Source organism: Lissotriton helveticus, chromosome 4_1 (assembly GCF_964261635.1).
Source record: "Lissotriton helveticus chromosome 4_1, aLisHel1.1, whole genome shotgun sequence".
NCBI classification, from domain to species: Eukaryota; Metazoa; Chordata; class Amphibia; order Caudata; family Salamandridae; genus Lissotriton; species Lissotriton helveticus.
This window is the reverse complement of record NC_136063.1, coordinates 880,258,556-880,275,894: the sequence shown is the minus strand read 5'-3', so window position 1 is coordinate 880,275,894 and position 17,339 is coordinate 880,258,556.

Here is a 17,339-nt window from a genome sequence, read left to right as displayed (position 1 = left end):
CTATACGTAATGTTATCTCGTATATCTTGTGGGGCTTGCTAACTCTGGTATCTGCAGTTTCCACTTGAAGGTATTCATTCGTGTCCACTGTCTCCAGATGATTCATAAGGACTTTGCGAGCTATGCTCACCTCTGCTGCGCTGTCTAGCATTGTCTGAGCCCACTCTCCGTTTTTCAGTTGTGTCCTCAGTATTCTCGGCATTGTTAACTACCTTGATACTGGCTACCTTCTTTTTTGGAAATTGTAATTTCTTTTTCAGTTGAGCAGGTTCCTTGTCTTTGGACTTGGCGTGCTCTTCTGATCGTCCTCTTCTTTCCGATTTCTGCGAGGAATTCTGAAAAGATTGAGAGGGACGTGTATCAATGTCTTGATATCTATCAGGTTTTTTAATATTATCCCTATTTCTAAGGTTATATCTATTCCCAGAGGGGTCACTCTGGGGTGACCTTTGTCTTGGGTTTGGAGATTTCTCTCTTCGCCTAGGCGACCTTCCTCTGGACTGGAATTTCTTTTCTTTAGGATTGGATTGTTTGTTTCCATCCCAGTTCTTTTTTGGTGAATTATTATTATTGTTAAAAAACATTTTTTCTGGACTTGTAGTCAGTTGCGGTTTTACTGGTATTCCACCTAGACTATCTCTGCCTAGTTCTTCATAGGATTTTTCTATGATTCTGGCAATTTCAGCTGGTTGGTCTGCTATATCTGTCTCTTTTAACCTCTGGCGGATTGCCACGTTTGCTGCTTCACCCTTTATGTTGGCTAGTAATATAGCCGAGACCTGCTTGAAGTCTTTCAGTAATTTCATACCAAGAGTTAAAGCAGGTTCTGGACCGTATTCATCTTGAATTTGTTTAAGCACATCTGGTATTACCGAAATGGATGGAACACCGTGCGTTTTTGTGTAGATGGAAGCAAAGACTGTACCCCAAGTGTCACAGTCCTCAATGTGTGGTGCGATTCCCATTGGGAGACATATAGTCAGAATCCTGTGTTTTTCCAGCGGGGTGGTGTCAGGAAACACCGCCTCTATTTGGGTAATTTTCTGTGCCAACCAGAATGGTATTTGTTCCCGTTTAGCTGGAACCTTACCTAGGCAGGATTGGATGTTCTGTGGTGTAATTTTATTTGTGTTCCCCTGGTGTGGAGTCAGCTGTGGTAGTTTAATCGCTGGCTGAATTGTTGAAGACCGCATTACATACTGAACTAATTGTCTATGAATTTTTAGTAATTGTTTCAGCTGTGTTAATAATTCAGCTGCAGGCATCCTATCGATGTCTGGATGTGGTGTGTATCCGGCTAGGACCGGCCACGTTGCTCCTGGTCTTCCTAAAGGACCGAGCCTTATAATGTGATTATTGTGTTTTAGGGCGCCATCAAATAAGAGCAAATGCTCTTGGAATTTGAGTGGTACTTCCACCTCCTCGAAAGGAGTGTATGTTTCAGGAGGTTCCTCTACTTTGTAATAGTGGAAGTACTTTGTTACAGCATTAGCTGCTGGAAAATGTATCCATGTATAGTATACCTCTGTCTGCCGATATTCGTGTGCCTCAATTACGAATATGACTGTGCCACCTCTAGGTGTCAGTCCATTTTCTATAAGTTTTAAGGTTATAGATCTCCTTTTGGCGACCTGGATGAGTATTATATCCGGGTCTGCTGTTTGCATGGTAGCATCAGCATCTGCTATTTCAGTAGCTAATCTAATTGCCTCTCTTTCATCATCACTCTCTGCCATTTTACAGACAGGATGGTATTATGTTTGTTTGCAGATCAGGTTTCTTATGGAGACAGAGATTAGATGCACAATATTCTGGAACTGTTTTATCCTTCAACGTTGACTTGACCAAAAACCATACATAGGAGTTCCCTCCTGCGAGGTTTTGGAGGATATAACCTTTCACCCACTCCAGACGTCTTTGGAGTATTTGGGAAAAGGGGTCTGAGTGAGAAAGCACGACTGAGTTACTCTAAATGTCTTACGTTAGTTTTATCGCCCTTTCCAAACGCGTTGGGCGCCATGTAGTGTAGCTCCTATTTTCCCAATAGGCTCTGCGCATTGGAATAGTACCTACAGCAGTAAAGGCCTAGACCAGACGTTAACTAGGTCTACTACTGTCGATACTAGACTTAATTTTTGGGTTTGCCAGCTAAGCTCAGAGTTCGCTAGAAACTTTCTCGAATGTTCAAGGAAGGATTAACTCCCCTGATTAGACAAGAAGGGATTTAGTTTCTGACAACCATAGAACATGACAACTTTGCTCTCCCCTAATCAAGAGTCAATCTCGAGAGTCGTGTGAGCACAAGGCAATTATTTTACTCAGTCAGTACGTGCATTCTTAGTCTCATCAGAATGTAGAGAAAAGGAAGAGACGGGCGTGTTCAATAAAAAGGTGTTATTTATTGATCAGTCTCTTTTCTAGTACAAGAGAAATGGATCGATATTATTGCAATACTTATAGTTAAGTAAAGTGCATACATTAAAAGCAATAGTATTAAATAATACTGTAAAAACATTGATATGGTTTCTGAGCCATATGATGTTTAAAATGATTAAAATATATTTACATACACATATACATTTGACTAAACGTACTCAACTGGTGTTTCTAAATACGCCTACCCCGTGTACCTGACCTAAGTCTAATGCGTGGGCGGGAATAGAAAGTTACAGTTTAAGTTAAGTTTGTTTTTGCCAAGTGAATAACTAAAGAATTCTCTGTGAGGGGTTATTCAGTTCTGTACCTGGAATTTAGGATGGATGAGGAATGGTATCTCTTTCTCTGCTCTCGATATTCCAGGCTGCCTGCGAGGGCTACCCGGAAGCGCCGGTGCTGGGTCTCTCGGCTTGAGATAGCAGCGCGTCTCTCAGCGCGTCAGGAAGGCGGGGCTGCTGCCAGCGGGGTCTGCTTCTGCTCTCGGCTTCGGCAAGTATGGCTGCTCCGTCTTGTCACCACGCGTGTGTTTGCATAGGGCAAGGTCGGCAATATTTATACCTTAAAGGTGCCGGGATTGACGTAAGGATGGACATAGGTACGTCAATAAAGATGTCATACGACTTGCTCGTTAGCACATTCTTTACTAAAGTTCTCTGTGAAATCAAAACAATGGCCGCACGGATTATCCAGGTTGTCATAGGTTTGATTTGTTATGAGAACGTCGTATGCCTTATCAGGGGCTGGAGGAATGTCGCTTGTCTAATTAGATCTCAAGCGTTATGACCTAATCAGATAACACGTTCCTGTGCCGTAGTGTGACTGCGTCAGATAACGGTATCTGCATCATGGGGGCTGTTCTTGCCTCATGGGCTGACTGTTAGTTAACTTGATAGTTAGTTTAACCAGAATAGGGTCAGGAATAGGGGGACTGATTCAGAACCTATAGAAATACACGACAATTGAACCCATTCCATAGTCTCTCATGTAAGCAGAAACAGATTTATTCACATTTTTCCGTGCTTTTTCAAATTGGTCAAAAACGATTTTGACATCACATTTAGGAAACACAGCACAGATCATATTTACAATCATCTGCCTCACAACAGGGATAAGACTGAGGCAAAATCTTGCACCTGCTTCACAACAGGAATAAGACTGAGGCAATTGTTTTCACATGGAGCTTCAGAATTTTACAAAATACAATTCCTCTATGCAAACAAACTCAATATGCTTCCTACACTGATTTAAAACACAGCTAACATCACTGTAAAGAATCAAATTGACACCTGCGTCTAAGAATGCAGATAGGTATATGCTTCATGAAGCCTAGTCCACTGCACTCTTAGACACAAGCTTCACCAACTACGCTCCCCAGGAAAACCCAAACAAGTACCTTTTTGCTCCATATTTAAAAATTGATGCATGTAGGTAGATGCATCACTTTTTAAACCTCTGCGCCACATTATAATCAAAAATGTAAAAACCAATCATTTTCTCCAAAATCGTTTTTGACATCACATTTAGGAAACACAGCACAGGTCCTATTTACAATAATCTGCCTCACAGCAGGGATAAGACTGAGGCAAAATCTTGCACCTGCCTCACAACAGGAATAAGACTGAGGAAAACGCTTTCTCATGGAGTTTCACAATTTTACAAAATACAATTCCTCTATGCAAACAAGCTCAATATGCTTCCTACACTGATTTAAAACACAGCTAACATCACTGTAAAGAATCAAATTGACACCTGCGTCTAAGAATGCAGATAGGTATATGCTTCATGAAGCCTAGTCCACTGCACTCTTAGACACAAGCTTCACCAACTACGCTCCCCAGGAAAACCCAAACAAGTACCTTTTTGCTCCATATTTAAAAATTGATGCATGTAGGTAGATGCGTCACTTTTTAAACCTCTGCGCCACATTATAATCAAAAATGTAAAAACCAATCATTTTCTCCAAAATCGTTTTTGACATCACATTTAGGAAACACAGCACATATCCTATTTACAATCATCTGACTCACAGCAGGGATAACACTGAGGCAAAATCTTGTACCTGCCTCACAACAGGAATAAGACTGAGGCAAACGCTTTCTCATGGAGCTTCACAATTTTATAAAATACAGTTCTATATAACTATATAACTCAATATTTTCTTGTGAAGCATAGGTGGTGAAGCCAGTGTATAAGAGTGCAGTGGAGTTAGACATAGGTCTGATCTTCTTTGTAGTTGTGGACAGAGCTGTCTTCTACTATATTTTTCAATACAGGCCTCACCTTGTGTGCACCACTGGAGAATCCTCACCTGATCTGAAACCCTGTATTGATCGTTTGCTTTTTGTCATTGCTTTGTTGTTTGGTAATAGTGGTCTATAATGTGCTACTGTTTTTCTTTAACACAGATTGAAATCGTTATTTGAAGAAAAAGCAGAGATGCCCACAAAGGAAAGGACAAAGAAACTACGTAACCGGGAAAAATCAAGAACAGCAATGGAATTACAGCATTCTTCCACAACAGATACTTCAAAAAACAGGAACAAAGCTCCTGGTAAGACTACTAAGTCTTTTTTACGTAACATATGTACATCCCGAAAAAATAATGGACAGCCTGTAGAAAAAGAAAATGAGATAGTAAATTTGAAAAGGAAGGAGAGAACTTCAAAGAATCCTAAAACTGGAGCAGGAGAGAATAATATGTATAGGAATAGAAGGCAGAATCAGTTTAGAGACATTCGTAGACGAATGTTTCGCAATAGAGTGGTTTTAAATTTGTTAAAAAACATTAGGAAAGGTAAACAGAGAGCTGCTTTTTATAAGAAAAAGAAAAGTGTAGAGAAGATTGTTGATCAGGCTTTTGAAGTTAAGAAAAAATTATTTATTTTAGTAATTAATGGAATTAGGACACTTAACAAGACAATTGATGTTTTCTAATCAAACAGTAGATGGAAAAGAGTAATTAATCGGACTAATTTTTGTAAAGTTTTTTCTGGAGAATGGATGCACAGTTCAAGTTGTGAGCCATTTTTTAATGAGGAGAGTTACTTCCAGGAGAATGATTTAGTGCATGCAGTTGACACCGGTGGTCGAGCGTATGAAGTGAAAGACGGTTGTCCGATTGAAAAAGAGAAACTTGTGCCTAGAGAACCAGAAGAGGTGTTATCTGATGGAGTTTTAGGGAGACGTACTAAGGGTCCAGTGTACACTTGGAAGTGTAGTAGTATTTGTAGTGTGCGACAGGAATCAATTGATTTGTTTTGTAATTTCTTACGTACATATAGTAAAAAAAGTATAAAGCAGAAAGGGAAGTTGTTGCAAGACTTAGATCCTTGTAGAGTGAGAGGAATCACAGGTTTGCAAGGCCATTCACTGGCTTGTCTTTCTAGAAAAGTCTGTCAAAGTGTTTTTCATCATTTTAGGATGTTAGCAGTGCATCATACCAAAATGAGGAAATTAGTGAGAATGTTGTATTATGCAAAAAGTCCAGCACTTAAGCTTAAACAATTAAACAGTGCTCTTTTGCATGGAACAGAATTAGATGTGAAGAAGATTTGTGAAGAAATTGAGATTTGTTATTTTCGTGAGCAAGAGGACAGTGTAGAACTTCAGACAGTAATTCAAGGTAATGTGGAAGACAATGTACAGATTTTAAATACAGAAAAGTTCGAGCAGGAAATTACCAGGTTTAAAGTGAAATCAAGTGAAAGGCCGAATTTTACTTGTGTGTGTTGTCGACGGACTCATTATAAGATTCAGACTAGGTTAGTTGATTTATATGCAAAAAGTGAAAAGATGAATAATTATGAGTGGAAGGATTTTGCAACATATTTGTGGGTGGAGAATTGTTTTGATTTGAGTTCTGATCAGCGTATTTGTAAATATTGTTATGATAAATTAAATCAAAACAGAATGCCTGCTAGAGCTGTTCATAATAATCTGGAGTTGGTAGACATTCCCCGTGAATTGATGGATTTAAACACATATGAGTCTATTTTAATTCAATGTGTCCATCCTTTTCAGGCAATTGTTCGCATGGAGCCTAAGATAGGGAAATTGCCTCCTACAGATTTGCAGAAAGGATTAAAGGGAAGAGTTGTTTATTTGCCCCTAGATTTGAAAAAAAATATTGATACAATTGGTATAGAAAAAGTAGAAGAGGAACCTTTAGTTATTCTAGTTAATGGGGTTCCAACAAAGAGTAAAAAAATCTGGCAAGATTTAGTCGATGTTAGGAAAGTCAAAAAGGCAACGTTGTATTTAGTCAAAAACAATGAGTTTTACAAAGATGTATGTGTTGCAGCAGAGGAAACAGCTGCAGATGAAGACAGTGATTGTTCAGGCGGCCAAAATGAAAAAGTTGATGTGTCTAGAAGTGAAGAAATATATGAACATTATACTGTTCATCCTTTGCATTCCAAAGAAGTAATGGGGAATGCAATTGAATTGTTTCAAATGAAAGCAGCAAAAGGAAGTCCCATTAGTGTATGGGAAGAAAGTTTGGAAGCTAGTTGTTTTCTACAGCTATTTTCAACAGGTCGAGGTGGACGATATGACGATCGACCACTTCAAATTCCTGTATCTGAATATCGAACTGTAAGATTATATGCTGAAGATCCAAGGTTTCGTCAATGCATTCCCTATTTGTTTCATTTACTGTATGAAAGTGACTTGTCTGGGCTTTCTTATGCAGTAAACCATATACTGAAAAGTGGAGCACATCTGCAAAATGTTTCGGCGAGGGACTTTATGGAGAAAGTGAATCTGCAAGATAATATTTTGGAATCTCATCTAATCAATCTCATGGCATGTCAGCATGGTACAAACGAGTATTGGTACCGTCGCCATGGGGAATTGAAATGTATGCTGAGAAACTTAGGAACCCCTACATGGTTCCTCACTCTTAGCTGTGCCGAGTATGCATGGGACGACTTACTTCAATTTCTACGAGAGGCCAATGCTAATATACAAAATATAGAATTCAAAACACCTGGAGAACTGTGTTCTTTGGATCCAGTGAATGTATGCAGATATTTCAATCATAGATTTGAAGCTATGATGTCTTTTATTACCAACAAAAAAAATCCTCCCCTTGGAGAGGTTTTGGATTTCTTTTGGAGAAAGGAGTATCAAGCGAGAGGTGCTCCTCATATACATGTGTTGTTGGGGATTAAAGATGCACCCAAATTTGGAACAGATTCGGATGAGACAGTGATGAGATTCATTGAAGAGTATTCAACATGTGCTGTTCCGAAAACTACGGAAGAAAACCGTTTAAGGCAACAAGTTTTACGTTTTCAATCCCATCGTTGTGGAAAGTACTGTCGTCGAAAATTCAGAAACAAGGACAAGTTCTACACAAAATGTCGTTTCGGCTTTCCAAGACCAGTGATTGCTAAAGGAAGAGTAAATAATTTGATGTCTTCTCTGCGACATACTGTGATGAGGAAATCACCAAAAAATACATACAATTTAAAAAGAGATGAAGAGTCCAAGTACATCAACGACTACAACCCAGTGATTTTGTCCATGTGGAATGCTAACATGGATATTCAATTCGTTGCTGACAACTCTATTGCTGTGGCTCGATATGTGACGTCTTACATCACAAAAAAAGAAAAGACAGAACTAAAGGAAATGTGGGAGGACATTTCACATGAAAAGAGTCTAAGCAAGAAATTATACAGTTACAGTCTGAAGATGTTGTCGCATCGAGAAATTGGAGCGTATGAATGTTCTGATCGATTGTCGTCAGCAAGTCTCTATGCCAAATCTAGAAGCATCATTTGGATAATTCTAGGTCTTGCTGCAACACGAAATCGAGTTTTGAAATCTGTACAAGAGATAGAGTATTTGGCGGAGAAAGAACCAGAAAGTACAGATATTTTGAAGACAAACATGTTGGATACATACTATCCAAATAGAAGTCCTCACCTTGAGAACGCTTGTCTCTATGAAGTTCTGCAAAACTATATTTATAAGAGAACCATCAGAGAAGATATCAACAATGGAATATATGCTATCATTGGGTGTGAAGGATGTCTAGTGAAGCAGAGAAAAGGCCATTTGATTAATCATCGAAAAATGAGTTGTGAAAATCCAGAGAAAAGGGAATTTTATTATTTAGCTCTTTTGCAACTCTTTAAGCCATGGCGTACAGAAGAGGAACTTCTTGGAGATTTTCTCTGTTATGAAGACTCCTTTAATGCAACGAAGGATACCATAGAATGTCCTGTTTTTCCAAATTATCTGCAAATGTTGAATGAAGAAATAGAGCAAGAAGCCACAATTGCTGCAGAGATTGCGAGAGACAGTTCTCAAGGCAGTCAGAGTTCTGCTTCATTGAGTCAGGATCCACTAGGAGGACCAATTATCCAAAATGAAGCTGCTACTGCCATGGATGAGGTGGAAAGAGCTATGGAACAAGCTCAAGATGATGAAGTTAACTTACAAGATTTGGTGAAACAACTAAACCTTGAGCAGAAACAGATATATGACGAAGTCACACACCAGATTGAACATGGATTTAGTCATGAGAAAAAAGAGTGCTCATGTACATCATTTAAGCCTGTCCAACTGTACGTGAGTGGAGAAGCGGGAACTGGAAAAAGTTTTCTGATTAAAGCCATTGCAACTTATCTGCAGAAAAGGACTGAATCACCGCTGTCTTGTGTTGTTACCACTCCAACTGGGCTGGCAGCACATAACAATAAAGGGATTACTTTACATCGTTTACTGATGCTGCCAGTGGAGCATGATAACAAATTGGAGTATCACAAGCTATCTGGAGATGCGTGTTCCGAAGTTTCTAGAGTCCTGAAGAAAATGAAACTTCTTATCATTGATGAAGTAAGCATGGTGTCAAATATAATGCTTGCTTTTGTGCATTTGAGGATGCAAGAAATTCTTAGAACAGAATATGATGTCTTATTTGGAGGAAAACATATTATTGTTTTTGGAGATCTTCTGCAGTTGACTCCAGTGAAAGGACAACTTGTGTTCAAAATACTCACTCATGAAGATACCAGGAAGTGCTTAGGGAGTATTGGAAATGTTAATATATGGTTAAACTTTAAATATGCAGAACTGCTTCAAAATATGCGGCAGGCAAAGGATGAAGATTATAAAAATATTCTACAAGATGTAAGGATTGGAAAAGTAAGTCAGCAAGGGAAAGAAGCTTTACATGCACGATTAATTTCAAATTTGTACCCAAATGAAAACATTCTTCCAGAGAACATTTTTAAGAAAATTAACGAGAAGAAATCTGGCATATGTTTGATGCCAACTCTGAAAGAATGTTCCATGTTCAACAACAAAATGTTACAGTTAGAAAATGAAGAGATAGTGAAACTGGAAGCTACAGATAAAATAGAGCATATGGGAGCAACAATTATTTTGTCTGAAAATTTGAAATCAAAATTGGATTCATTAGAGAAGACTATATCTAAAACTGCTGGTTTTGAAAAGACTCTGAATGTGTGTTTGAATTGTCGTGTCATTTTAAGAAGGAATTTAAATGTTGAAAGAGGTCTGGTAAATGGAGCAATGGGTCATGTTGTTGGTTTTGTGAATTACAAAAATAGAGATGGAATTGACATTTTAAAAATTAAATTTGATGACATTGATGAAATAGAACAAATTTGTCGTTGTTCAGCTAGATTTTTGCTCGTGAAAGACTTATATGTTTGCCGAAAACAGTTTCCTATTTGTTTGGCATATCCGGTGACAATTCATAAGTCTCAAGGTTTAAGTGTAGATAGCGCTTTGGTGAACATTGGAAGTTCTGTGTTTAAAGAGGGTATGACATATGTGGCATTATCACGAGTCAGAACTTTAGCAGGATTGCACTTGATTGAGTGTGATGAAACAAAGATTTGTGCAGATTTAGATTGTGTAAAAGAATACAATAGGTTAAGAAGAGAGTATGCTCCACATTTGCCTCAATATCCTCTGATTGAAAAACGTGTGGTAGGCCGAAAAAGAAGAAATTAGAGTAATTGCAGTGAGGTATCAGCAAAAAGGCATAAAGTAGATACAAGTGTAATTGTAAAGAGAAACAAAAAGGATTCTGTTGAAGATGTTGTTGGATTTCAGTTTGAAAACAGTTCTGGTGTCAACTGCTATGTTAATGTAGTAGTTAATGTTGTTTTTTTTCTTCAAAATTTACAAAGACAGATTGTTGAAAATCGGGAACAAACATTGTGCTGTTTATTGAATTCTGTGTTAGACAAATGTAGTAGTGATAGAGCTAAAATAGAAAGTGTTTCAGAAATTAGAAATCTTCTAGATATATGTTCAGGTCAAAATCAATTTTCACAAAATATTCAGCAGGATTGTCAGGAATTTTTAATATATATGTTTGATGTATTACAAGATGAAGGAGTAGATATAAAAAATCTATTTGGCCTTTCTTATCAATGGCATCATGACTGTGATAACTGTGCTTCATCAAGTACTACTAGAATAGAGTCTGAAAGATTTATATATTTAACTTTACCAGACTGCAAATCAGTGTATTTCAATAATCTAGTTAAAGCTGCAGATCACAATATGGTGTGTACCCAATGTAAGTCTGCAATGCTGTCCACATTATTTCTACAAAATTATGGTCACTATGTCCTTTTAATGTTCCAACGATGTAGACCTGATGGAACTAAATTGACAACTTCTACTAAAAATTTCGTGGCTTCTCAGTTATCGATATCAGGAAGAACCTTTGCAACTGTAGCTATTATTTTTCATGATGGTCCTTCTACAACATCAGGGCATTACACATGCTATTTAAAAACTTCTAAAGGTTGGACCCAATGTAACGACACTCATTTGACTTTCAAACAACGTTTGCCTTTTGGCTTTATAAATTCATACCTAGTGTTTTTAAAGCCAAAATTTAGGTAAAGGTAGTTGGCCTATGAAGACGGGAGGAGTACTGATATACACTCATACATCTGACACTATTTGGCCAAATGGAGAGGTGCAGGAATGAGTAAAGAGTCATGACTGAAAAAAAGGAGTATATTAAAATTTTGAAAATATTTCAGATGTTCTTGGAGCTTTTCTTGTAGAAAGTTGATGAAATGGATTTCTAAGTGAACAGCAAAATACTATGCAACGAGAAAAGGACCTCCATGATTTACTATTTGGCCTCATGGAAAAGTAAGTCAATCAAAGATTAGCGTACATTTGTCATTTGTCAGTATATAAGTTTTTTTTTAAAACACAATCTTTTAGATTGTGGTTTTTTTTTCCCGCTGTCATATGATGAGTAATTTGAACTCACTGCTTTAAGTGAAATTCAATATATTCTGAGAACAGCAAAAATAAACTATGTAACATGTTGTAGAAGTTATTCTATACTTTGGATTGTGTAAATTAAATTGTATTCCCATTCTCTGACATCCATTCTCCCTCGCTTATCTTTGTTTGCTCCTTACTTTTGACCTCTTCTCTCTATTTTTCGTTCACTACTTCTCTGTGCTCAGTGCCTCACTCTACTTGTGTTATTTTCACTTGTGTTTATCTACCTTCTATCACTTGTTTTACAACAACTTCACTGCTCCTCTTATGTCGTTCTTCATCCCATTTCTTTTACTCTGGTTCCATTACTATCCATCATTTGCTTTCTTTCAATGTTCTTCTCTTTACTTTCATCACCAAATTATTTTCTCTCAGCAGCACTGTTTTAGTCGTGTTCTCCTCTCTTTCCTTTTTTTTACTCACTTACTTTTTTTCTTTTCTCACTCATTGTACTCCACCTCACTCCGTTTTTCTCTTAGTGTGCCTACCTCATAACTTCCACAGTCCATTTCCTTCAATTGTTGTATATTATTCTGTCTCCCTTCATCCTTTCACTCTATGACTGTTCTTCACTTACTCTCAGTTATCTTCTATTCCTCATTCTTCTAAATGCATCCTTAATTAGACTGTTTTCTGTCTCAGTCATTATCTTTCTAGTTACTTCTGTTTCCTGATTTAGTTTTGCTAACTCACATTGTTTTAATATCTTTCTTACCTTCAGTTCATTTCTCTGTTCTTCTCTCTCTTTTTCTTAGTGAATCTATATGCCTTACTCTTTGTAATTTGCTCTCCTTTTATTTCTTTTTGCCTCTTTTTGTCCTTCTACCTTAGTTTATTTCCCTTTCTGTGTTCTTCACTCTAACTTTATTCCTAAATAGAGAGTTATGATGTTTTTAGCTCTTCATTTGTATCTTTTAATTTAAAATACATATTTTACTAATTATAACTTTTTTTTCTTCTCTCTTTCACAGATACCAACTGTAGTAAAAGAAATTATAGTTACATTTATTTTATGGTAAGTATGACTAAAAAAATGTAGTTTGTTATCACCCTTTGCTTTAAGGTCACTAACATTTTCTCAATCTACCTCACTCCTGTGTTTTTACTCTGCTTCTCTCACTTATTCTTATTCTCCATGTTTACTCCCCTTTCATTATTTACCCTCTCATATTCAACTTCTTTTGATCCCTATTCTTTACTTCACTTACCCTCTGTTCCCTTCCTTTGCTTCTTTACTCATTTTTTTTCTTAATTATTTAACTTACTCCTACACATATACCTCATCCCCCTCCCAACACATATATACACCTGTAACATACACCCCACACACACCACACATACACCTTATACACACAAAAGAAACCTCCCACACACACTCCTCAAAAACACACACACATTCCATACACACACATACATCGAACACATATACACCCCACACTCATACACTTCTCAGACATATTTCACACACCCTCATCTCTACCCACACCAAAACACTCCACACAACCACACCCACAGACACACCTTACACACCCACACTCCGACCTAAACCCAGTAACTCCCTGTAAGTCACACACACTGCATTACTTATATTACTTATAAGTGTGTGTGTGGTGTGTGTGTGTGTGGGGGGATGGGGGGGGTGTGGGGTGGTATGTGTGTGGGGTGTGTGTGTGTAGGATGTGTGGGTGTGTGTGTGGGGTGTGTATGTGGGTGTGTGTGTAGGGGTGTGTGTGGGTGTGTGTGTGTGTGGGGTGTGGGGTGTGTGTCAGAGGTGTGTGTGTGGGGGGGAGGGGTGAGGTGTGTGTGGGGGATGTGTGGGGTGTGTCTGTGAGGTGTGTGTGTGTGGGGGGAGTGAGGTGTGTGTGGGTAGGGGTGTGTGTGGTGTGTGGGTGTAGGTGGGGGTGTGGGTGTGTAAGGTGTGTGTGTGGGTGTGGGTGTGTGGGGTGTTTGGGTGTGGGTGGAGGTGTGGGTGTGTGAGGTATGTGTGGAGGGTGTGTGTATATTACTTAAAACCATTGAAATTCACTGAAAAAACCATAGGTTAAAGACCATATATAGTTAGGAATTAGCATTTACAAAATTTAGGGAGAATAATTTGCTTACTTGATGTGTTTAAAAACGTTTTTTGAAGTCATTTAGGTTTCTTGATATGTACTGCTAGAGTTTTATAGCCAGCATGGGGCATATTTATTTTTTCACTTCCTTTTCTATTTTCTTTTTCTCAATTTTTCCCTCTTATAACTTTTCTTTGTATAATTATCTATTATACAGTATCTCTGTGTTACTCCCTCTAGCTGTTTTTCTTTTAATATTATTCCCTCTGTCTCCTTCCCTTATATTCACTCTTAATTTTTTTTTTTATTCTTTTTTTTGGTTCGCTTCCGGTTCGCGTACCGGTGCGCGAACCAGGAAGCGAATCCAAAAAAAAGAAAATGCAAGAGTGCTAAACATTTTAGCAATTTTTTATAAATGGGAGGTAGTTCTGAAAAGAACTTTTTTTTTATTGTTTTTGTTGTTTTATATTTTTTTTATTTTTTTTGAACAATTTTATTTTTTTTGGTTTTTTTGAGGGGGAACAACGAAAAACAGGCATTAGAAACGGCTCAACAGGAGCAAAAAAAAAAATTCACTTTTTGGGGCGTTTTGAGCACTTGTGATTTTCATATGCTCTGTTCATTAAAATCACACTCATCTCCCGTAGCAAAGTAGTCCCCCACAATATCTACACACTAGCTTGATGTGTTGAAAATTGGTCTGGATATTGGGGACCGTCTCCCTCGCCTCTGGTCCCGAAAGACTTTCCTGTGTTGAGGTGGTGGCCACAGGAGTTCGTGGGTTTTCACGGAGGTCACGCACCTCAGCCACGCTGTAATTTATTGGATGCCACCTTTGCATGTGGCGATGCATGGTATAGTTCCCATAACTATATTTTTTATCTGTCCCTCGGGACAGAACTGCTTTGCAGATCAGGCATGTCACATGACGGGCATTGACTTTTTTTTGCCCTTCAGGAAATGAAAAAAATTGCCAAATGAAATTGTCCTTGTGGTGGGATTTCCGGGGCTGTTCAGACAACAAAACTCTCTCTTCTACCTCCTCTTCCTCTTCTTCCTCCTCTTCCTCAGGGTTGGGAAGGAACTGGGTAGGTGGTCCTTCCTTCCTAGGAGGTGGTGGTGGTGGTGGGGGTGCACCAGCTGCAGCTACTAATGAAGCACTCTCTTAATAAAGAAAATAGGTCTTCCTCTCACAAAGTTGAAAGTCAGAGTGACAAAAAAGGTAGGGGCTTTCATCATTTGGGAAAAAAAAATGTTCTAAACCAGTGTTATTTTTAGGTCACATGACTTGTTACGCTTACGTTACGCGTCCCGCTACGCAGCCGGAGCGCTGCGCGCTCCGGAACACTTCCGGGTGCACTAACGCGGCGCGTCATAAGACGCATTACGCGGCAACGCGATACGTCGCGCTTACGCGACGCGTCACGATGTTGTTTTCTAACGCGGCAGTTGCGCTAACGGAACGTTTACCGGTTCGCGGACTGGGTCGCGGCACCGAATTGAGTTAACGGGAAGCTACCCGGTGCGCGGACCGGTAGCGAAACAAAAAAAAATAAATAAAAAAAAATATATATACATACAAAAATTATATTAAAAACATATAAAATATATTTTATGATTAAAAGAAGAATACATTTTACAGCTTTTTATATTTGCTATTAAAAAACCATTGAAATTCACTGAAAAAACCATAGGTTATAGACCATATATAGTTAGGAATTAGCATTTACAAAACCTTGAAAATTCACTGAAAAAACCATAGGTTTGAGACCATATATAGTTAGGTGAATATTTTAATCATACAAAACCAATGAAATTCCCATATATAGTTAGTTGCACTAACTATATATTTCGCGCACCCGCAATCTACTGCTGATGATGTCACATATTACATCATTCATGACATGGTCAGTGACATCACTGATGACATCACTGATATATATATATTACCTACTGGCGGTCGCCAGTAGGTATATATAGTTAGGATTTTTTCCCTATGGGATTTTTGAAAATTCTATGTCTAATAACTTTGGCGTTTGAGGACGGAATTGGCTGAAATTTTCTGGAAAATGGAACATTTTGTTTCTGAGCAGCCCCTGAAAATTTGGGGGGGGTTCGTCCAGGGGGGGCCGAGAAAAAAGGGGGGTCCCAAAACGTGTTTTTAACATTGAGTTTTCCATAGGGCGGTTGGCCTCACTTTTAGCCCGAACGGCTGAATGGATTTGCACGAAACTTGGCAAAATTGTAGGGACTGGTAGCCCGATGTGCCTTTTCTAGGTCTCAATATATGTGCTCCAGTGGATTTTGAGAAATTAACGTTTAAAAAAAGATATATATCTGTAAGCGCGCTCCGGGCAGCGCTCCGGTCCGCGGACCTTAAGCGTACCGGAACTTCGCGTAGCTAAGCTGATTGGCTCTCCGGTGTCTGTCAACATTCTAAACAGTCCGGAGCGGCCGCCATCTTGTCTCTCGGTAGGATTGAGAGACAAGAGGAGGCCAAAACAAAGGCGAAAATGATCATAAGGGGGCATACTAGATCCTCCCTGACCCCCTAGGTTTAATGTGGAGGTTTTAAAAGGGCCCCGCGTGGGGAGCGCCCGGTCCGCGAACCGGGAAGCGTTCTGGGCAGCGTACTGCAATGAAAAATGAATGATAGACTTTTCAAATGCTGTATGTTAATTGATTGTTGTTTTTGTTGATTATTTTTTATTTTCTTTATTTTTTAAGCATTTTTTTTAATGTGATTGTGTTTCATAATTTATTAAACTTTCTAACATTTCATTGTCAGAAATTTCATAATTATCATGGAATATACATTGTAGTCTCTGAGGGTGTAAAATGTCCTCATTTGCAAGGAGGTTATCTACTGCTTGTACACATTGCAGTAGTTCATTGTCCCAAGTTTCATCGAAAAATTCAATGTCAATTTGATCAATTGTATCAATCAATTCTTGGCTGCTGTCTTGCAGGTCCATTTCAAAAGAAACTTGGTTTTCGCCTTCCATTTTGCCTGAAATTTGAATTAAAAAAATATATATTAGTAGAGATAGGGCAATGTTGGGAATAATTTTAGATAGGCATTTTTTATCAGTGAATTTATCTTTGGGCAGTGTATAGTATCAGAGTGGAAGTAGGAATATAAAAATGTGTATGTGATTTAACGTAAGTAAATTCATAATTATACAAGAGAAGCCTAACTCCATCCTTAACTATAACAGAGAAGTCTCTCTAAATCTATCACTACTACAGAGGGATAGTATATATCTATCAGAAAAAGTTTACCATATTAACTTATAGTGCACAATATACTTCAGTTTTAAAAATAAAAACTTACCTTTAGAAAGAAGTTGAAGGAATTAGTGAAAATACTATTGAAATGTACAGCAAGAAGTAGTAGTCAAAATGGCTGTGTTTTCTTCTCTTCCTTTATATATATTCAGGTATATAACCAATGAAATGTCAGGTAAAAAAAATAGAAAATGAAAGTAACATTTTCATTGGTTGTCAATTCCAACACTTCAGATGTGTTTTGTGAAGTAATTTACCTCAGGG